This window comes from Mauremys reevesii, linkage group 6 (genome assembly GCF_016161935.1).
Source record: "Mauremys reevesii isolate NIE-2019 linkage group 6, ASM1616193v1, whole genome shotgun sequence".
Taxonomy (NCBI): domain Eukaryota; kingdom Metazoa; phylum Chordata; order Testudines; family Geoemydidae; genus Mauremys; species Mauremys reevesii.
This window is the reverse complement of record NC_052628.1, coordinates 39,066,133-39,090,309: the sequence shown is the minus strand read 5'-3', so window position 1 is coordinate 39,090,309 and position 24,177 is coordinate 39,066,133. Positions and strand designations below refer to the sequence as shown.

Below are 24,177 nucleotides of genomic sequence, written 5' to 3'. Positions count from 1 at the left end.
ATTTCCCCATAAGGGAGCACCGAGTCTTGAGAGGCCCAGAGGGGAACAGAGGACCCCGGGAGCACAGCGGGGCGAAGCCACCGGACCGGTGACAGGAGGAGCCCAAGGGGACCCCTAGCCGCCTGGGGCAGTTCGTATGCTGGCGATGTGGTCAGCCAGGACACAAGTCGGGACTGCCTGGTGATGGAGTGCGGAGCAGCAGACTTTTGCGGGTGGACTAGTACTGGGGCAGGGGAAAAGAGGCATGGGTTGGCCACCATCCCGGTGCAGGTAGGAAAAAGGACCCAGAGGGGTCTGGTGGACACAGCCTCCGCCCGCTCCTTTGTACAGCGGCGCGTGGTGAAGCCGCACTGGCTTATCCCTGGGGGACGGATGTGGGTTGACTGCATCCATGGGGATAGGAAATGTTGTCCCGTGGCCCAGGTGCCCCTAGAGGTAGATGGGCAGTTTGCCTGGAAACGGGTGGGGGTAATTGAAAGGTTAGCGTACCCCGTGGTCCTAGGACAGGACTGGCGCTTTCCCCTGAAGGGAAAGGCGGCCGGGGGGAAGCAACCAAGAAACAGGAGGAGAAAAGGGACCCTGGAAAGGGAGAGCAAGGCCCCGGTGGAGGTGACTCGGGAGCAAGAAAAGGCCCCACAACCTCCCGGGGTAAACCTAGAACAGCCTAGACAACCAAGCCGGGAGGATAAACAAGAGGGTATGTCTGAGGAGCCCAGGGTGCTCTGCGGGTAAGACCACCTGGGGGAGGAAGCCCTCGTTGGGGATAGAAGGCGCCCAGCAGGGAGAGGCCCAACACTACAGGGGCAGAGAACCTGAACCAGAGGCAGGGGGCCAACTTGGGGCAGTAGGCTCTGAGCTAGCAACCCCGCTGGAAAAGAAAGGGGCTGGCCGCGCCAGAGGCTCCCAGCCATGCGACTGGTGTGAGGACCTCTGGGTCAGCGTGGACCGGTGGGGTGCCTCACCCCCGACCGAATGTGCCTTTTGTGGCTGGGGAGTACAAACAACCCAAGGGGTTGGTACAGGGAACCCCCTGACTGGGCAGGGGGTGCAACAGCCAGATAAGGTCCCGGGCCGTGGAAGGTGAGGCCGAGGGAGGCCAGGCCTGGCACCAGCTTAAGGGGGGAGGTATGTAGCAGGGTGCTGCTGCAGAAGCACCTAACCAGCCCCTGCTCAGCCTGCCTCAATCAGAGGAAATGGATTGGGGCTGGGGAGAAGGCTGGTGCCTGGCCCCAGAAACTGGCTGCACCTGTGGGCCTGCTCAGGAAGGAGCTATAAAGCCTGGCTGGCAGCCAGTGCAGGGGGGGAATGGCCAGGGAAGGGTTAGTATCCAGACAGAAGGGAGAAACCCTGTAAAGAGGAGAAAAGCCTGTAAAGTTTGTATATAGTATTGCTGGTGGTGGGAACTATTCTGTGAATAAACCACAGGTGCTGCAAAGGAGAGGCCTGATGGAGCTTTATTAAAGGAGCCCAGAGCACCAGGGGGGCAGGCCAGGAAAGGACCCGGTTACACAGAGGCATACTTCCTAGTCCTCATTGTGCTATTTCTAGTCATCACAGCCCAACACTATATTGAATTTTTATATCAGTGTCATATTGCAAACTCATTTCTAATTTGCTTTACTCTATACCCGCTAACTTTATTTCAACATTAATAGTTTGCCTTCTTTCTTCCTCCCACTGACTATTTAATGCTTTGGGTTATTTTTCACCAGATGTATTAGCTTCCAATTGTCCAAACTGAAGCTCATTTTGTTATTTTCTGCCCATATTTTTTTCTCTCTGTGAACCTTTATTTTTCTGTCTTCACTAGTATTGGCATCACTTTCAGATTTCACCAGTGTTCTGCTTATGCCTTTATAGGTCTTTAATGAAGATACTAAATAAGATGGACCTACCACAGATCCCTGTGTAAACCATGAGGCACCAAACTTAATAGTCTGGCATTGATCCCAATCCTTTGTTTGTAGTCCTTCAGCTGTTTTTCAGTTCATGTGACAGTGTTCCTATCCAAGCCAGTTGGAAATAATTTTGAGATAAAGCTTTCACAAGACACTGTATCCAATGCTTTACTAGAATTCCAATCTATTTCATCTACTCCTTTCCCTTCAGCAACAAATTTTTGTAATTATATTAAAAAATCTGAAAAATACAAAAAAGCAGTCCAATTTACATGAAAAGACCTGTTCTTTATAAAACCACATTGCAGGTGGGCAGATGATGATGCACCCATCTTTAATGCCCATCACCATAGGCACCAACTCTGTGGGTGCTCTGGGGATGAAGCACCCATGGGGAAAAATTAGTGGGTGCTCTGCACCCACTGGCAGCTGGGCTCCCCTGCTCCCTCCATCCCACCTCACCTCCACTCCGCCTCCATCTCCTCCCTTGAGTGTGCCGTGTCCCTGACCTTCACCTACCTCCCAGCGCTTGCCGCTGCCAAACAGCTGTTTGGCAGCGTAGCAAGCTCTGGGAGGGAGGGGGGAGGAGCAGGAACGTGGCATCCTCAGGGGAGGAGGAGGGGCTGGGGCAGGGATTTGGGGAAGGAGTTGGAATAGGGGCAGGGAGGGGGTGGAGTTGGGGCGGGGACTTTGGGGAAGGGGCTGGAATGGGGGCAGGGCAGGGGTGGAGTCGGAGCAGGGCCAGGGGACAAATGGGGGTTGAGCACCCGGTGTGAGCAGAAGTCGGAGCTTATGCTCATCACCATGACATTTGACTAGTAGGTAAGGATAATTCTGGAAATATTTATTTTAGATTGAAGTAAGATGTAAAGGATGAAATATGGCAGGCCTATTGTTTCTTAGTTTGTTTATTAGTACTTCTTTACTCTTCTGGAATTCCCCAGACTTCCATGACTTTTCACAAAGAATAACCGCTTACAGGTTTGTTGTTGTTGTTATGATATCACCTAGGCCTAAACTGAGAGAGGGCCTTGTTGTGCTAGGCACTGTACGAATGCATTCTAACAGACAGTCCTTTCCCTGAAGAACTTACTGTCTAAATAGACAAAACAGACTAAGAGTCTGAGGGAAGGTAGGCTAAGAGTGGGTAGGGAAACAAACAGAGAAGTGAAGTGACATGTCCAGGTCAGCAGCAGAGTTAAGAATAGAATTCTGGTCTTTTGACTTCCTGGATGATTAGATTACAAAGCCTTGCCTGACCCATGAACAAAAATAAAATGGATTTATAAAGAGTAGATCTTTTCATGCAAATTGTACTGCTTTGTTTTTGTTTTTTTAAATAGAATTACAAAATATGCATCTGAAGGGAAAGCAGAGGATGAAACAGATTGGGATTCTAGCAAAGCATTGGATACAGGATATATTGGTGTCATGCTATTCATTTTGGAGGAAGGATGCTAAGTTACATGAGCTGAGGATCTGACTGTAAATTCATTTGCTAGTTCCCTAAATATCCAACTCGAATGGCTGATTTCAAAATGATACACCAGTATGCTTTTCCAAGTATTTAATAGCTACTTTTACATGGTCTTCCTCACTTAACTTATGTATAATCTTATGTTCTTTAGTCTTGTTTAAGGGATGGGATGATGTTTTTGCAAACTATTAACACATCTCTTTTTAGTGTGCAGAGCTTTTTCTATCATTGTCAATGGTATTGTGAGGATTTGTGTGAATGTGAAATACTGTATATCATGGTGAAATATATTGCTACTGGAAGCTTGAGTCATGCAGGCCACAGGGGTGCTCATTTAGTCTTCTGTTCAGTAACTGATGCTGTTTCTTTAATAGCAGTGATGACATTTACTGCAGCCAATGGAGGAGAAGCTGGCATCTGTTTCCTGTGCATTAATCACTTATGGAATTGTAGACCTCAGGGGTCTGTCCATCAAAGTAGGCCACACGAGCTACATTCTTGAATTCCTGATTACACTCAGTGCACAGTAAACTGAAAGAGTTTGAAGGAGGCAAGAATGCCTTTCTATCACATAGTAAAAGTATTTGGGGGAGACTCTCCTCTGCTAAGGAAAAGGAGCAGTTTTTAAAGTTCTTGGCCTTTCTCATGCAGCTGAGTTCAGGTCATCTGCTCCTCTCCCCTGCAAGGGGAGACCAAAGCCTTTGTCCTTCCTCATTTGAAATCAGACTTTGCTCACATTGAGCTGAGCTTGCAGATCCTCAGTAAGGTTCTGGAGGTCCAGCCTGATTCAGAGGAACACTGGCTTAAGTCCTGCTACCCCTTCCAGGCCTCTGCAAGCTCCTGGATGGCTACACAAAGTACTGGCACCGGTTCAGGGACCAGCACTGCCCTTTGCTGGAGACCAAAGACCTGATTGCCACCACCAATCTCCTAGAACTGGAAGGGACCTTGAAAGGTCATTGAGTCCAGCCCCCTGCCTTCACTAGCAGGACCAATTTTTGCCCCAGATCCCTAAGTGGCCTCCTCAAGGATTGAACTCACAACCCTGGGTTTAGCAGGCCAATGCTCAAACCACTGAGCTATCCCTCCCCCCCAGAAAGCTGCCCCCTCCCCAGAAGTGTGGATCCAGTCGCTCGCGTGGCTGCACCGGAAGGTTGAGCTGCTGGGCTGGACTGTTGGTCTCCGGCTGAAGAAGCTTTTCGGGGCTCACTTTAAGAACGAAGTCCCGGCTACCCTGCTTCAAATTTGCAAGCTCTCAGAGGACGAGTGGACATCCCACCCCGTCCTGGTATATGGGGCAGGCAGCGGGCTCCTGGCCTGGATGGAGTGCTGCTGCATATCCACGGCGCTGAGGGAGCAAATGCTCTCTCTCCTCACCATTGATGTGGACAACCCAGAAGAAGTCAACTTGTTCAGCAAAGGTTTCCTGGTGGTCCTGATACAGGTCCTTCCGTGGTGCAGCCACAGCGAATGGAAGAGACTCATGCAGGTGATTGAAAGCATGAGGCTGCAGAGGCAGGTCCTTCACGTACCTTATACTCTGGAGTACATGCAGTACATGCCACTGCTCAACTTCAAGCCTTTTGCCCATTATCTCCAGTTCTCCGTGCTCTTCTTGAGAGGATTCCAGCTGCTCTGCAGCTCCAGCTGCTCCAGCTGGCTGCCGGCAGAAGCCTGGCAGCACGTGGTGAGACTCTACAGCAACAGCCTCACTGACCTGCTGGGCTCGGTCAAGAGGGATTCCCTCTCTCACTGGCACTCTGCTGACGACAAGAACCCCTTGTCCTTCATCTACATCCAGGTGTTCTGCCATGTGCTGCACGTGGCGGCCATCCTGCCAGATGGCCACTCCGGTGAGCCGCTCCTGGTCCTGGCCTTGGAGATCCTCTCACAGTATGAAACGCTCAGTGCCTCTGACAAGTCCCTGAGCAGCGCACTCAGGAAAGCCAACGAGAAGCACTTCCTGGAGTCCATCACCGACAACGTCAGCAATAAGTTGCTCCGGGCCACGCTCCTGCAGAAGCTGAGCAAGCTGTGAGCCATCCCAGGTGGCAAGCAGGTCACAGATTACACCTGGAGCGAAACGGTGTGTCTCAGCTCCACGGATCATCAAAGCTCAGAGGCATGACAGAATGAGACACACCAGCGTTGAACAGAGCCTAAACCCTACAAAGATGAGGAGACATTACCTGGAGTTTTGTAAGATCTATAATAAACATAGTAAAAGTATTCTGCTAATAGCATGCTTTGGACAAGAACTAAACAGATCATTTAAAACAGTTTTTTAAATGTACCTGCAGATTTCAATTGCTATCTATTCAAGTCCATGCACTTGAGTCAAAGGTATTTAGGCAACTAACCACCATAGATTTGAGGTGTCTAAATACCTTTGAGGATCTGGGCCTCAGTCTCTTGACTTTTCAACAAATTTATTGATGGGCCAACACTTGAACTGTTACATTGGAAAACCAAACTAACGTACAGCCTATACAATATGTTTACACACTATTGTTCATATGTGCTCAATCTTGCCTGTGTGAGATAGGGCTAAATAATTTTGCATAGTTTTTTCTTTATATAAAACAGCAGAAAAAATGCTTTTGCTTTTTCAAATGAAAGAATCAATTAATTGTCTTTTTTTATTTTTTATTTTTAATGCAAAGAGGTTTATTTGGTTGCATTGTTTGGTTTCACTTTTGTGATTAATGTGCATAAGTCTTGTCAAGCAGTGTCAGACCTCAACCTTCCGGAAGTTGTAAAAAGCGAGCACAGTAAAATCCTGCAAGCTTAAGCAAAATCTAGCTAGGATGCTTTACAGACTAAAAAGGAAGTTTTGTAAAAGGAGATGCAGACTTGTGGTTACTGTGCACTACAACCAGATACTTTTTTATCAAGCATTTTTGAGTCTAGCAAATTGACCACAATTAGGATAACAGGAAAGATGAGCTGATCACAGGTGCACAGTTCATAAAATCAAGACAACTGCAAATACCATACTAGAACATTTGGCCACCTTAATTGGTTGACCTGTTTTGAAACATGGCCAACAAATACTGTATAAAAAAGGTGCAAAGATGCAGGTGTGTGTGTTGACCTAAAAGATCACTCTTTGTCAGGCTCACATATACCCCCTGAACCAAAGAGACTTGCACTTCACCGACTATCTGTACCTGGCCAGTGCGGAAAGCAGTCGACTGAAGGTAAGGTATTCTTGGGGAAAATGCAGGGTAAGGTTTCGGAGTAAAGAAGTCTGGTTGTGCTCGAGCTGGTTAATCTTAAGTCTGTATTAATAGAATAGCTTAATTGTACCAAAAATTGTTTAGAAATAGTAATAAGTTGTTTAGAAATAGCAGTAATAAATAGTTAATAACTGTATATCTTCTTGTGCCTTGCTGGGAATGGGCAGAGCGCTGGTGAAGTTAGTAGTTTGTAAACAATAATAGCTTTGCATGTTGCTGTGCCTGTCGTCAGTATAATTGCCATCCTGTGTTTAATAATAGTCAGAAGAGGTTTATATGTTGTTAAATAAGTTTATAGATAGTTAAAATTAGTAGAGTATAGTTAATAGATGTATCAGTATTGCAAATGAATTTGTGTTTATTGGGGATGGTTACAGTACATGTGAAGTTGGTAGGTAATAAGTAATGTCAGCATTGTGTGTGTTTGTGACTGTCTTCAATATAAATTGCTTTTACTATATGTACTTATAGTAGTAAATACTTAATGCATAATATTACATGTACTTGTGCTTGTCTTCAGTATAACTTGTCATTTATATTAATCCTCACTCAGTGCTGGTCTTTAATTCTGTTTTTTCCTATTTTGTCTGTGTTGCTTTTTTATAGTCGTAAATCATTAAAAGCCTTCCTTGAGGAATAATTAGTCGTTTTAGTTTCTCTTTTGCAGACACTACTCAACCTCATTACATCTGTGTTGTGTGGTGGGAAGTAGTGATCACCCAGAGCCCCATTAGGGTCCTGACGTGTGCCGCCTCCTTCCATATTCTCCACAACTTTCTAAAAGAAACAAAACTCCTATGATTTTCCTAGGATAGATATGAACAAGTCTGATGCTCTCAAACATCTGATACATAGTGGCCAGTTTGATGCCATATGCCAGAGTTGCCCAACTACTGAATAATTTCTCTGAGCAATGACGAAAATATTCCTAAACTGTAAATATATTATCTCAGAGGCCTTGCATAAGACATCGAAGATTTAACACCCCAATACTTTTAAGTGAGATGGAAATCACTGAGATTGCCAAAAAGTCTTCAGCAAAACCAGAGAGAGCAGAGTTAACATTCCTGAGATTTCTAATTACACACTAAGTATGCGAAAAACAGAATAAACCTAACTTTTCAAAAATCCTTTGCAGTTCACCTTTAATACACAGTGCTCATGAGTCTGGCACTCTTTTGGTGGCTGTGGCTGCAATTAAAAAAGAATAATAAATGAGAGCTAGAAATATGAAGCAATATCTGCTAAACTTGTAAAATGAGATTTAGACAAAACATAAAAAACTAATTTTAAATTCCACTTTTCAACAACACTGTGGAATTGGAGTCCTCTGTCTGGAAAGCACTCTTAAAATGAGAAGTGTAGAGATATTACCCAATTTTGTTGGTTTTATCTTGACTAATAAGACTGAGTGACACCTGCACACTCAAGAAGCTGATGTTTAAACCTTTCTGGTATTCAGATGTAATGACCTTATGGATACAGTGAGTGGAGGTTGAGAAGGGGTTAATATTCAGAGGTGTGCTAACATTCCTGTACTGTGGAGCCATGTCTCTATTTCAAAGCCTTCCCTGTCCCTGCACAGAACTGAGAGGATTTGGCAACGGAACAATGCTTTAAGGCAAACCACCCTGAGAGTGTTTTGAAATACACTAATTTTTAAATGACACTTGGGCTATGTCTACACTACCACTTAAGTCAGTATAACTTATGTATCGGGGGTAGCCGTGTTAGCCACAAAAACAACGAGTCCGGTGGCACCTTAAAGACTAACAGATTTATTTGGGCATAAGCTTTCGTGGGTAAAAAACCCACTTCTTCAGATGCATGGAGTGAAAATTACAGATACAGGCATAAATATACTGACATGAAGAGAAGGGAGTTACTTCACAAGTGGAGAACCAGTGTTGACAGAGCCAATTCGATCAGGGTGGATGTAGTCCACTCCCAATAATTGATGAGGAGGTCTCAATTCCAGGAGAGGCAAAGCTGCTTTTGTAGTGAACCAGCCACTCCCGGTCCCTATTCAAGCTCTAATGGTGTTAAATTTGCAAATGAATTTTAGTTCTGCAGTTTCTCTTTGAAGTCTTTTTCTAAAGTTTTTTTTGTGGTTACTTTTAAAATCTGTTATAGAATGTCCAGGAAGATTGAAGTGTTCTCCTACTGACTTTTGTATTTTACCATTCCTGATGTCCGATTTGTGTTCATTTAGTCTTTTATGTAGTGACTGTCCGGTTTGGCCAATGTACATGGCAGAGGGGCATTGCTGGCACATATATAACATTAGTAGATGTGCAGGTGAATGATGATGTGGTTGATGTGATTGGTGTCGCTAGAGCAGATATGGGGACAAAATAGGCAATGAGGTTTGTTACAGGGATTGGTTCCTGGGTTAGTGTTTCTGTGGTGTGGTGTGTAGTTGCTGGTGAATATTTGCTTCAGGTTGGGGGTTGTCTGTAAGCGAGGACTGGCCTGCCTCCCAAGGTCTGTGAGAGTGAGGGATCATTTTCCAGGATAGATTGTAGATGTTTGATGTGCTGGAGAGGTTTTAGCTGGGGGCTGTATGTGATGGCCAGTGGTTTTCTGTTTTCCTTGTTAGGCCTGTCCTGTAGTAGATTGACGGAGCGAGACGGGTACCCAGAAGTCACCTGTTTCCTCACTTCCCCAGGTGCATATTGTAGTTTTAAGAATGCTTGATAAAGATCTTCTAGGTGTTTGTCTCTGTCTGATTGGACTGGAGCAAATTTGGTTGTATCTTAGGGCTTGGCTGTAGACAATGGATCGTGTGATGTGTACTGGATGGAAGCTGGAGGCATGTAGGTAAGTATAGTGGTCAGTAGGTTTCTGGTATAGGGTGGTGTTTATGTGACCATCACTATTTGCATTGTAGTGTCCAAGAAGTGGATCTCTTGTGTGGACTGGTCCAGACTGAGGTTGATGGTGGGATGGAGATTGTTGAAATCCAGGCGGAATTCTTCAAGGGCCTCCTGCCTGTGGGTCCATATGATGAAGATGTCATCAATGTAGCGTAAGTAGAGGAGGGGCACTAGCAGATGAGAGCTGAGGAAGTGTTGTTCTAAGTCAGCCATAAAAATGTTGGCATACTGTGGGGCCACTGACTTGAAGGTTGTCCCCAGATCGGAAATGGTTGTGGGTGAGGACAAAGTCACAAAGCTCAGCCACCAGGTGTGCCGTGGCCTCATCAGGGATACTGTTCTTGACAGCTTGTAGTCCATCCTAATGTGGAATACTGGTGTAAAGAGCTTCTACATCCATGGTGGCCAGGATGGTGTTTTCAGGAAGATCACCAATGCATTGTAGTTTCCTCACAAAGTCAGTGGTGTCTTGAAGATAGCTAGAAGTGCTGGTAGCATAGCATCGGAGGAGAGTGTCCAAATAGCCAGATAATCCTGCTGTAAGAGTGCTGATGCCTGAGATGATGGGGCTTCCAGGGTTTCCAGGTTTATGGATCTTGGGTAGCAGATAGAATAGAATACCCCTGGTTGGGGCTCTGACGGTGTGTCCATGTAAATTTGTTCCCATAGCAAGGGAGTTTCTTGAGCAGATGGTGTAGCTTCTTTTGGTACTCCTCAGTGGGCTCAGAGGATAGTGGCCTGTAGAATGTGGTGTTGGAGAGTTGCCTGGCAGCCTCCTGTTCATAATCCAACCTGTTCATTATGACTACAGCACCTCGTTTGTCAGCCCCTTTGATTATAATGTCAGAGTTGTTTCTGAGGCTGTGGATGGCATTGCGTTCTATATGGCTGAGGTTATGGGGCAAGTGATGCTGTTCACAATTTCAGCCTGTACATGTCTGCGGAAGCACTCTATGTAGAAGTCCAGTTTGTCATTTTGACCATCAGGGGTCGTCCATGCAGAATTCTTCTTCTTGTAGTGCTGGTAGGAGAGTTCCTGTGGGTCAGTGGTGTGTTGAAAATATTCCTTGAGTCGGAGACTATGAAAGTCGGTTTCCAGATCATCGCAGAATTGTATCATGTTTGTGGGGGTGATAAGGCAGAAAGAGTCCCCGAGATAGGACAGACTCTCTTCTTCAAAGAGAAATTGCAGAACTAAAATTCATTTGCAGATTTAACACCATTAATTTGGGCTTGAATAGGGACTGGGAGTGGCTGGCTCACTACAAAAGCAGCTTTGCCTCTCCTGGAATTGACACCTTCTCATCAATTATTGGGAGTAGACTACATCCACCCTGATTGAATTGGCCCTGTCAACACTGGTTCTCCACTTGTGAAGTAACTCCCTTCTCTTCATGTGTCCATATATAATGCCTGCATCTGTAATTTTCACCACATGCATCTGAAGAAGTGGGTTTTTTGCCCAAAAATCTTATGCCCAAATAAATCTGTTAGTCTTTAAGGTGCCACCGGACTCCTTGTGGTTTTTGTGGATTAATTGATGATGATACTCAAAATGTGCTCTGAAAGCTAGATGGACCTGAACTTTGAAATTTGAAATTTTCAACCTGTACCTTTACACAAAACAGTTCATTTCAGAGCAGAAGGCAGTGGGAGGGAAGGCAGAATACTTCCGGAAACTTTGCATGATTTATAATGTGCAGGGTCAGAGTGTTGTAGCTTTTGAACCCTGGAGCAAGAGAATGATTACAGTACCCCATATGGTATCAGAGATAGCAGAGTTTGCACCTGTGATTGCTTTTTCAACCTTTGTGCTCCGTGCATTTGATTGTCCAAAGGCCCTCGAGGCCATCCCAGATGATATGTTATGACCTGGTAAAATGTGAGCAGTAAAAGGGTGCAGGAAATGAATGGAGAATTATTTATCTATTAAGAGGAGGATACCAGTGTATTGTATTTTAAAATTCAAAAGCTGAATTAACTCTTAAGATTCAGTAACTCCCTAGATTTTCCATGCTGTTGTTTCAAAAACTTTATAGCCTTTGTAGTGTTGATCTTATTATGCATAATTAGCAGACATGCATCTGTGAGTGCTGCTGTATGACAAGTCCTAGTGCCAGCTACATTAATTTATTTGTCCAAATCATGCCTTTGAAGGCAATGGGAGATTTGCCTGCATAAAATGCTGAGAGCTAGGCCTTTTGAGCTTTTGCTGTTAAAATGTAAGAAAACATATGACTAATGGACATTATATTTTTCTGGCACAGACACATGAACTGATTTTTTTTTTTAATTTTTTTAGTATAATTATTCTAAGTGCAAAGATTAACTTCTGTATTATTGAAGTTAAACTTTGCACTTAAAATAATTATATCTATGAGTGTATGAATATTAAATATCATGACATTATTTTTCCAGGCTGGAGTCAGAAAGACTGATCCCTACAACCTGAGAAAATGCCAGTCCATCTAGATTCCATAGCTGGTCATCTCTCAATCTTCATTTTCTAGAATTAACTATTTATGTCTTCCCAACCAACCTGCCTTTTCCGAAATGTCCCGCTTCTGTCTTGATTTGATGTGCGCTAGGGTTTTCTATTGCTGACTTTGTCTTTCATCCCATATTCTAAGTGCTATTTTCTCTAAAGAAGTCCATCTGAGTTCATGTTACTCACCTCCTCAGTGTGTGATCTCCTTGTTTTTTTTATATGTAACTATTCTTTGTTTTTGTTTTACTGTCTGGTTCCAGTGTTGTTGTTGCTGGCTTTCAGTTCTTTGGTGCGTATAGAGCCTTGGTGAGCTTCTGCAGTGTAGAAAACTGACATTTTCTTAATTGAATCCAGCTCTTCTCTTGCAACAATTTCTTACTTTACTTTCAGGATTATGAATACTACTATAAACCTTTTAGTCTTCCAATGTTAGAATTGTTAGCAACTAGAAGGGCTGGGCATGATGAATGGTATAGTGGGAGTTTAGTTTATTAACGAGTCAGAACTCATTAGGACTAGGTGTAGTAACATTTCTTTTTTAAGTTGCTTCAAACCAGTGAAGTGCTGCCAGTATTTTAACAAGGGCTTTCCACAAAAACTCCCTCCCTCTATTAGGAAAGATAAACTATGTGACAAACTCTATGTACCAAGGGGTGCATGAGCTTGCAGACAGGAGGGGGTGAAGGACCTGGGAACCTATCAATTTATTTTCCTTTTAAAAAATAAATGCTTTCTTATAACCATAATTATGGAAACAGACAATACCACATGGCAAGCAAATTTATAAGCTGCGCTGTACTGGAAATGTTTATACTTTTGTTCTGGAAAAATATCCTAAGTGTATTGATTGTATAACACTTAGTTCAACATGTGTAATGTGAAGTGATGTGGGAGAAGGTTTTTAAAGCAGTTGGCTTGCTGACTTTCTAAGCTTTGTGTGCCAATTCAAGTTATGTCAAGAAAATCCAAGTTTTGGGGTATTTAAAAACTGTATGCCTGTAACTGTGACCCCCAAGAATTTAGGTGCACAAATAAGAGGGTGGGTTGAGACGCTTTTGGCCCATAAAGACCCATGCAGATTTTGCTGCTTTGGAAATGGATTCCATTTAGCAATTTTTAAATGGGGGACAAATGGATCCCCAGTGTAACTTAACTGCAGTAAATAGTAGTGTTACTGCAGGGATGAATTTGACCAAGTGTGTGGAGATGACTGATCATTGTGTAATCTTTCTACTTATTAATAGTTTCCATTTACTGACACCTGTTTCCTGCCCATAAACTAAACTCTATTTTAATACCATCCCATAACTTTTTGACCATACAAATAAATCCAGACGGTGGTGGCTGCAGTGGGGCATTACCACTTGGTTTAGATGTGCAAGTGCTCATTTATTAAAGCCACTTTCGAAAGTGCCCTTCAGTGTTGATTTGCGGCTCATACACTGCTCATTCAAATTCTGCTGCTGCTCTGTAATCCCTAAAGGATTATGTACATGTGCTCATTCCTCAGGGGCACTTCTGAAATTGCTCTTAAGTGGTCAGATGTGTCTGCCAAGGCTATTCAATTAACTCCTGCTGCTGCAGAGTTGGATCCCACTACTGGAATAAGCACATGCACTAAACAGTCTCAGGCATCAGAGCAGCTGCCTCTGCTTAACTCCTTCATCAGAAAGAGCTGTTCTCTTACGCTAACAACTCTGAATGAACACAGAACTGGAATGAAGGTCAATTCATTTTACTCAGATTTTATTTTCCCACTTTTCTGAGGAGAGCAGCTCTCCTACTGGGTATTACATTCTTGCTTTAAATCCAAATAAATGATCCCTACTGCCAATCCATTTTAGTATTCACTGAGAAATCTGGTGAGTGGTGATCAATAAATATCTAAGGCCTGGTCTACACTGCAAACGTAGGTCGACATAAGCCATGTTAAATTGATGTAATGTATGTGTTTATACTACTGAGACCCTTCTGCCAACCTCAATGGCCTGTAAAGTCGACTTCTGTACTCCACCTCCGCAAGAGGCGTAGCACTTGGTTTGACATCCATGGGTCGACATAGGGACAGTGTAGACACTGCATTGTGTTATCCGAATGAATTGGCCTCCAGGAGGTGTCCCACAATGCTCTGCTGTGACTGCTCTGGAGAACACTTTCAACTCCACTGCATGTCAGCCAGGTACATAGGAAACAGCCACTCCCCAATTAAAGCCCTGGGAACTTTTGAATTTTCATTTCCTGTTTTGATCAGGGTGGAGAGCTTGCCAGCACAGTTGGTCGTGGACACTCAAAGCCGCAAATGTGCTCCAGCACAGCGCACACAGGAGATGGTGGATCTTATTGCTGTCTGGGGAGAAATGCCTGCACAGACTCAGCTCTGATCCAGCAGAAGAAATGCTGACATCTATGCCAAGATTGCGTTGTGCATGGGGGAGAAGGGCTACACCAGGGACACACAGCAGTGCCATATGAAAATAAAGGAACTTCGGCAAGCATACCAGAAGACAAGGGAGGCGAACAGTCGTTCTGGCTCTGCCCCTCAGACATGCGAGCTGCATGTGATTCTCGGCAGCGATTCCACCACTATCCCAAAATGCTCCGGGGCTCCTGGGAGGTAGCCACGGTGACCTCGGGCAACAACGAGGAGGAGGAGAATGGGAGTCAGGTAGTCAGAGGCTCCATTCTCCCCAACAGCCAAGAACTATTTTAACCCTGGAGCCCATCCTTTCACAGGATCAGTTGGCAGCAGAGCGTGATGTCAGGGGAGGCACCTCTGGTGAGTACACATTTCCAATCAAACTGTAGGGGTTACATGCTATTATTTTTTTATGTTTAATCTGAACAAAAAAGTAGGTGTAGTGGATATCAGTGGCCACTCCAGCTACGTAGAGGGTGCTCTCTGAAAAAGACTGTTTATGTGCATGGGGATGGCCCAGGAATCCTCCCTGGAGAGCTCTAGAAAGCTTTCACGGAGGTACTCTGCAATCCTTTGCAGAAGGATTCTGGGAAGGGCTGCCTTATTTCATCCACCATGGTAGGACACTTTCCCGCGCCACTCCAGTATTAACTCTGCTGACATCGTTGCTGCACACAATGGTGCAGCATAAGGACCAGGTCTGTACCCAGACGCTTGCAGCACCTGCTCCCTTGCTGCCTCTGTAACCCTCAGAGTGATATCGCATAGGGTCACCTAGGGGAAATGGGGGAAGTTTTTCAATGCTAGCCTTTAAACTGCAAACAATTCAACAAGTAATCTGCCCCCTGTTTGGTGAAAGCTGGATCATACAACCACACTTTCCCAAATATGCCAGGATTGTGGTTGGAAGGGCTCACTGTGTAATGCAAGCAGTATGGGGGCAGAGGGGCGGAAAGGGGTGTGTGGCGGCAGGTTCTTGTTTGTCTCTCCCCTCCCTCCCCACCAAACCTGGTGCCGCTTTTGTAAAAAACAAACTATTTGGGGGGCTTTACACTGGTGTGTGTCCTCAAGCATCATCAGGGGAAAGGAGGCTTTTCTCAAGTTCCAACCTGTGATCCCAAAGATGTCCTCACAAAAGCAGCAGCAGAAGACCTCACAGCCATGCGTTGTGGCCTTACTCACCATGGCTGGAGCAGCAAACTGAATCTTGCAATAGCCAGCAGTTGTGATTACGTTGTGACTTGCAGTGTATTGAGGGGTGAATTTTTTTAATAAACAATATTAACTGTGCACCAGAAGCAATGTATACACTGTCAGTGCTACCCTTGTGCTTTGCGTTCCTTGCAGCTGAAACCTTTTCCGTCGGTGCATTTTCCACACTGGAACAGAGACCTTCCCAGATGAGAAGGCAAATAAAGAAGGCTTGGGAGAACATGTTCAATGAGTCAATATGCGCCTCTGAGAGTGACAAGATGGAGCTCAGAGTATGGTGGATTCCACTGTCTGAGAACCTGGACATGGAGAGGGAAAACAGGAGAGCATGCAGGGAACAAGGGTGTGCCACACAGGAAGAGATGCTGCTGATTATGAAGGAGCAATCAGACAGGTTCAGGCGTCTGGTTCAGGGTCAAGAAAGGCAGCTGGATGCTAGAGTCCCTCTGCAGCCTATGCTGAACCTTCTGCCGTTATTGCCCAGTTCTACATCCTCCTCCCCAAAACGTCCCATGGGACGGGGGAATTCGATATCCCTTGCACTCAGTGCCAGTTAGGGAACCCCATTGCAGCAAAATCATCCACTATGTCTGCATGTTGCCTAGAGTCACTACTCTTCTTAGCAGAAGTCTGTTGATGGCCCTGAAAACTTGGATCACAATAGATCCCACGGTAGATTTACCCACTCCAAATTGATGTCCCACTGACCGGTAGAAGTCTGGCATTGCAGGATTCCACAGAGCTATCGCCACTCACTTCTCCAGTGTCAGAGCAGTTCTCATTTTAGTATTGCTGCACTTCGGGGCTGAGGAAAGCTCTTCACACAGTTCCTGGAAAGTGGCCTTACATGTTTAAAAGTTCTGCAGTCACTGCTCATCATCCCATAACCACATAACAATGTGGTCCCACCAGTCAGTGCTTGTTTCCTGGGCCCAGAAATGGTGCTCAACCATGTCAAGGTGATGCATGACTGTCGCTAGCAACTGTGAATTGCTCTGTTCTGTCTTCCAGCAGGGCTGCTTGTGTGGCATCCTGTTCCGTGCGGTGGCTCCTGTATTGGCTTTGTATATACTGCAGGATAAGGTGCAAGGTGTTTTTCAATTCTCACAACAACTGTGTACAGTTGAGTGGGGTCCATGCTTTTCATGCTATGGTGTCTGCATGGGTAAAGGCTTGGTTTGTTTGCCGTTGATTACAGGAAGGGAGGGAGGTAAGTGCATTGTGGGAGGCTAACGCCATGTTCCCATAACCACCCACGCCAATGTTTTGGTCCCATAAGGCATTGCAAACCAACCCAAAACTTCACTTGGCTACGTGAACTGTGGGATAGCCACCCACAGTGCAATGCTCCATGCATCAATGCAAGCCATTAGTGAGGTTGCACTCCACCAACACAGTGAGCATAGTGTGGAGACAAAAGATCGACTTGCTTAAATTGGAGGCTCGATGTCAACTTACACGAAGTTGACTTGCCTTTGTAGTGTAGACATGGCCCAAGATAATTAGTTGGGGATTGGTTCTGCTTCGAGCAGGGGGTTGGACTAGATGACCTGCTGAGGTCCCTTCCAACCCTGATATTCTATGAATCTGTGGCATTCATAGAAATCAAATGCAGTTTACTTCTCAGACGTCATTTGTTTCTTTTTTTCTTTTCTTTTCAAATCTTCACTGACTCTCATTATTAGTTACACATTTTGCACAAATTTATAATCTCCATAATCAAAGTTTTCTATATTTTTGCCTAAAGCTAAATAAATTCTTCCCTGGCTCCTTCTTTCCTTTATTAAATGTGGTAACTGCGCTAGTTCTCTCTCCATTCCTTTAGTAATACTACCCTGTTCTCAGTAAGCTGTCATAAATTTTTGCTTATAAGATTTCCTGTTTCCCTTTCTTCCTCTTTTTCATAATTTGGAGATTCAAGTCAGATGGCTCTGGTGCTTTGTTGACTTTCAGTAGTTCTAATTGCCTTCTTATCTGCTCTAGGATGAGAATAAAGCCTTTCAACAACTTACTGCCCCAAGCCTAGGAAAACACGCCTCCGTCCCCAGGACGGTATCACCTTTCCTTTTGTGTGTACTTTTGTGGAAAAAATCATTCAGACCCTCAGCATATTATCAGTCTATCACTAGCTTTCCACTTTGACCCTTCAGTATATCTCCTGTGTCTTTCCTTGTCTGTTTCGGCTCTTATGTGTTGAAATATCTTTTGCATTATATTTACTTTGTTCTTTTTGTTTCCACTTTACAACTGCCTTTATTTACATTATACATCTAGTCAATTTGTTTTCTCTTACCTCCTTATTGTCTGTCTTGGACATTTTAGATTTTTAACAAACTGCTTCTTTCTCCCTTTAATTTTATTCCCTTTTTCAAACTAAGAGCTTTCACACTTATCTAGGATTATATTATTTCACTACTGTATATTTATTGCTAAGTGGCACACGGACAACTTTCTCCTGAACACGTAATAAATGTGGTGGTAACTATTCTGTTGGAGCCATCCTAGAACCTCGTCAGTGGCAATTTCAGTCATTCCAAGTGTGAATTTCCTATAGCAGTCCCAGAGGACTGCTACTTTCTGCTTCTCTTTCTTAAAATATTATTTGTATTTGAATTACTGTAGTGCCTGTGAACCCCGGTCTTGGACCAAGACTCCACTGTGCTAGGTGCTGTACAAACACAGTCTCTGCCCCTAAAGAGTTTACAAGCTGATACCTGTCAGACTTAATCTCAGTATCAGCCAGCTGTTGTTGGCTTGTACGTAATTTAAAATCTTTTCTGAGAACTCTGGTTTCCTTTTACTGGGTTTTGTGTTTTTTATTGCAAGTGAAGCTTGGCTGTAGTGATCATGAGAGACTGGGGAGTACAAGCAGTGACAAAGCTATGTGATCCCACCTCTACCACTGCCATCATGGCTCTACCCTGGGCATTAACTGGTTCATAGTGCGTCTGTTTTGGCGCTTAAATATCATACAGATTTTATTTGTATGAGGCTCAAGTTTAATTTTTTTTAAGTGCTACAAAATATTTCATGTAGAAACAAGCCAAGTAAAAATAAAGCAACACTTCAGCATATGAAGATGAGCTATCCATAAAAACAGTTGTATTATAAAAAGCTAAGTCATATTGTTTGTTGTTACCTGCAAGGCCTTATGAAATGCTAGATAGTAATCTGCCTCTTTAAGATTAGATTCCAGAACAAAATTATTTGATTTCTACAATTTCAGTAACACATGCCTTTTCTTAAGACTTTAGCACAATCTGTCTATATCCAGCTCCCTTTCTGAGCTTGATGTTCTTTCAAGGCCCTATTGCAGATTTCTGTAATCCTGTTTTGAAGTTTCTGTGGACAGGCATCCTAAAATCCATATGTCTTCCCCAATAGAGAAATAGGTTTGATTAGGGCAGGAATAGAGTCTGGAGCCTCCAGGGACCATTTTAAGGAAATGAATTCCTGCCACTTCTGTGTTGCTGCAGATGTACACTTCCTCCTCTTTAAATTTTAGTTCACACAACATATAATTAGTTATTGTCTCTATTTGTCCTAAAGATGTTCCCTAATAACTTTTGGCTCAAGGTCTTTCTCATTCTAAATTATTTCTAATAATAAATAGCAGTACATATTTATTAGCTCTTATTTATTATTTCATATATAGATCTCAAAGCTGCCAGTGCGTCCACTACTTTAGTATCTGATCAACATGAGAATCAAGTGTACAAGCAGTTTAATAGCTTAAACATCCTCTCCTGAGGGATTTATTCTTGTACTTGTAAAGAGATGGGCTCAGTCTCGTAGGCTTTTCTTTCTCTAACAGCTTTAATCCCCTTTATTTTTTTTCTTCACCAAAATCCACATGGCATTTCACTAGGTCTTGGATAAATGTAGCCACAGAGCTTTTTTGTAACATTTATGTGTAGCAAACTGCAGCTAGATGAGATTGCTTGCAACACTTTTACATTTCCCATCCCCTTGATTAAGTGACTCCCAAATGATTTCATTTATAACCTGACAATAGATTATAAAACTAGAAAAAAAGTTTTAGAACAATGCTAAATGCTTCCCGCTTGCTGTACATAAGCATTACACCCGCTTGATCAACTATTTCCTTATGCTTCTCTTTTCATGTTTATTCTCTGATTATATTAACTGATGGAGCCATATGTAAATTATTTCAGAAAAGTACATACCACCAGTATGTCAGATATGTCCAGAGCCAGAACAGTTATAAACCAAGCAATCTACAAGGATAGAAAGGGTCAAGATGGGAACAGTCAGTGAATTTACATGGGGAAGATGGCTCTCTCCTGTAAAGGGGATTCATAACATAATTATATTTGGCTGTGTACTGTCTAGACATAGATGAAGGTCAGCCGATGTGCTGATATTTGGAGCACTCATAAAAAAGAGACTAAAAAGTGTATTTGTCTGTAAAAGAAGACAATCTATCACCCAGTCTGTCTGTGCAGCCATCTTTTAAGCTCTATTGCGGTTAGATTGTCTGACTATAGCTATCCACCTGCATCTGGTTTTCTGTCTCACATATATGTGTGCTATGTGAAACTAAGTGGAACTTTTTTTTTTTACATTTTGGAGGTATTAGTAGTGACTTTGGAATTAGGTTTAAGTTGAGACTTACTCATAAATCAGGGCTGAAATTCCTTTGTTTCAGTGTTTAATGAATTCAAACTCCACATTTGGCACAATAACTCTTTTAGAGGACAATCAGATTTTCTATAACTTTTGAAGAACAATATTTAATAATTTTTGTACAGAAAGTCTTTAAAAATGTCACTGAATTTTTTCCTGGTTTTCCTCACATTTTTAGTATCCTCTTCAGTGGTTGCACTAGAAAATTCTTTTGCGTAATATTACCAGTTCCAACAGTACTCCCAATACTTGAAATGGGGAATAAATTTCAAAGTGGCAAAATAATCAAAATGAAAAACTTTAAGTGCAACCTTTGTGGCTGAAAAACCCAAAGCCCCACAAACTCCAGCCTTCACACATGTAAACACACATGCACGTGTGCACACTCAGACACAGACCACTTTTGAAATTTTAGAATTAGACAAGCAATTATTCCTCTTCCTAAGGCTAATCATGTTAAACTATGCCAAGAAAGCTACAACTGCTTAGATCCATTAGCTATTTCCTTTTTCCAGCACTACAGGGCCTAGGGAGGGGAAGCTCAGTTCCACCTGGGGATTATCCTTATGCAAGCCAGCCTTCCAGCTGTTTTGTGCCACTGGAGTGGTGCAGAGCAGCTGAAGAGGGGCCAGAAACTGGCCCGTTGCTCCAAAAATGGTGTCCTTGAAGGTAGTCTGTGTTAATCCAGAATAACATTTTTAGTCTAATTATGTAGATATTTTTGTTTTACTGTGGAGAAAATATGTTTTGCATACCATATTGGTTGACCGCTATTTTTCCTGTTATATTAAGTGTTAGCTCTGTGATTCCTTCATGCCATGTTGGTTGTGAAGGGGTTTCTTTGTCTCCAGCACTGGAGAGATAACATGATGAGCTGTTTGATAGCGTGCCCTTTTGGATATTTCAAAGATGCAGCAGATTTTGGTATATCTTTTAATGAAATTTCATTTGTCAGTTTTATGTATCTACAGGGTTTATTTCATGCAAGTCCCCCCCCAATATGCTGTTAAAAGTGAACCCAATAAACACATAATTTCAAAAAAAGCTTGGTTTAATTTTTAGCCTAAGTTTAACTGTAGGGAAAAAGATGATATATAGTTTAGTTCAATAATAAAAACATAATCATGCAGCGTAGATAACTATTTGGCAGGTAAGGGGACCAAGTCACTGAAACCATGGCTACTTTTAATGTATCCCAATGTGTGAAGAAGTACTACTTTACATTGCTTTAGCGCCTTCCTTCTGCTGATACCCAATCCTGTGCTCTAACATGACAAATTAACCCATTTAGTGTGCACTGTAAAGGTCTGCATGAAATGTAACTAGACAAAGAGGAGATAAACTAACATTATCACTGGAGCCACACAGCATTTGATGGGTCAGATTAATAAAACATAAAGGGGTGAGATTCTGCGCTGTGCCTCTAAGAAGCACAGCAGAGAACTTGCAGCCCAAGGGCAGGAAGGGCTAATTTGGCTTTAAGCCCCCTGCTGATCCCAGACTATTGCAGGGGTTGCAGACACTTGTAGTGTAACTTGGTGTCCTATCTACCTTATGGCAGCCTCTTAAGGCTGTCCTATGAGCTACAGGGTGGGCTGCTTGGACTCTTCAAAGCACTGCACGCTGCAGATGCATCCCCAGTACAGATTTCCCACCCCGTCTTGCCCTCAGCATGTCCCTTATGCCAGGGCCCTTGGCACACAGACTGATACTGTCTTTTTAAGGGGCTGTGCTGGGGAATCCTTCCTTGGCCAGAAGCAGGGCTTTCAGGAAACTTTTATGCCACACCCAGCCCTTTTATCTGGTATAAAGGGCTAGAGCAGGGATCAGGATCTCACTCAGAGTATTTGCCCTTTTATGGGTTTATGAAATTGAATAATTTTTCTTATACTGGTAAGTATATAATGCAAAATACTACCTGAGGAATCTATGCTGTTTCTAAATGGCAGTTTTTCTGTGTTTTGAGTTCTGAGTACAAAGAGTATGGCCTGTGGTGGCATGATAAGAAGGATTTCTAAAAGATATGCTATAGCTCAAACAGAGGTTATGGGCTTGGTGCAGAATATATTAATAATGTCCAATAACTACTTCATGTGACACAATAACCCACTTTTGTATATTGACTGAAGAGCTATTATACAAAACTGTATAGTGGATACATTATTTATCTTTAAACCATGTTTAGTTTTCCTATACCAAACACTGGTTCTAGAAAAGCCACAGCAATTGTTTGCCTAAAATGCTTATGCAATTGAACTTTTTTCCCAGCTTTTTCAGCCTGTGGGGTTTCACCTCATACATCTTTTTATTTGAGTCCTATTTACAGTATCCTAATAAATCTGCACACTTTAGAATCATTTGGATGTCTGAGGATACCCATGAGAACTGTAACATTCTCAAACATATGGCAATGCTTTGCTACTGTGTGGACACTGGAATCTGTCACTTCAAGACTGAAATTAGGCCTCTTGTTTTTGGCATGGAGTGAAGAGATTCTGAATGAGGACCAGTGAGTTCCTTGTGAGCAGTAAAGCCAACCCAGCATCCTCCATAAGAACAGCAAAAGTAGCACTAAAACTTCATTTCTTCTTCTTCTAGACAGTAAGATTTATATCAGACACCTCTATGAAAAATGTGTTCAATGCAAACGCCTCTTTTAAGATTGTGCCTCTTGGCTAAGTTAGTCTTTCATAACTAACACACACACAGTACAAAGCTCAATGCTGACCTCTCCTAAACACAATTTATCCCACAAAAATCTATTATTGGTACATTCTCACTGTACTTTTAATTGATGATTATGATGAATTGACAGTACCGTCAAGTTTTAGATCATTTGGATAATATCTATGTCTCTGAGGAAGTTTAATTTTCCTGGAAAGTCATTTCAGTGACTGAAATTAAATAGTTTATGGCCCAAGCTTTGGTTTGTAGAAACCATTTTTGAGAGGAAGGAAATGTGACTGCTTTGTATTACTTTCTAATGTCTGGCTTAGATATTTGAGTGTGATACCAGTTACATTATATTCATTGTCTTAGCAAATTTACACTTGGTATATTCAACCCATTAGATGCTACTTATCAAACCTTCCTGCAAATAATCATTTTTAATTTCAGCTCCCACTTCTTGCTTTTCATGTATTTTACCATTCTAAGACTTTGCATCTGCTATCTTGTTAACCTATATATTCACAAGCATATGTTACAAATTTATTTTTCAGAAATATCTTTTTGAATATTCAGATAGCCACTATGTTCAAAAGTGTTTCTCAGTTGTGCATTCATATTTTTGGTTAAGCTTAAGACTTCCAAAAATAATATAGGAGAGGAAAACTCAAAAGCTCATTGCTTTTGTGGCTATTTTTGCTGGGGCCAGTTTTAGGCCATGTTTCCAATGATCAGTCTGTACTCCTTAGTTATGTACTATATACATAAACTGTGTCTGCTACAAATTGTTTTTTTAGCCTACCCATATAGCCTATTAAACAGTAGTTGGAATATTTCCATCCCTAAAAAGAACCTTTGGCATAAATAATATTGTCATTTGGGTAGGCTAGACATAGTTTTGTGAAGTGACTTTGTAAAAATATTGTCTGAGGTATGACTGAGCCTAAATTATATGACAGTGAGCTACTATATTCTGGTCCCTCCAGTGAATGAAGTCTCTTCTTGTAGCAATGGAATTACTTGAGTATTTTTTTCCAAAAAATGCAACATAGTAGAATGCACAAGAGGTTGTAATAAGCCATCTATCCTAGGCACAGACCTATATGTGAGTCCTTTATAGTAATGACAAACAGTGTTTGCTGTGTTTTTTACTTTCGGATGCTTTTGTCTTTTGAAGGTGAAAGGATAGAAAATTTTGGAAGGAGGTTGTTCTTGTTGTTGAAGAAACTTCAGTCTCACACAGCTGAGCTGAAGAAA

At 42.7% G+C, this 24,177-nt stretch overlaps 1 pseudogene; it reads left to right on the top strand.

The window, feature by feature from the left end:
- Positions 1 to 372: 372 nt before the first annotated feature.
- Positions 373 to 5,551, top strand: LOC120407991 (annotated as a pseudogene).
- Positions 5,552 to 24,177: the final 18,626 nt, after the last annotated feature.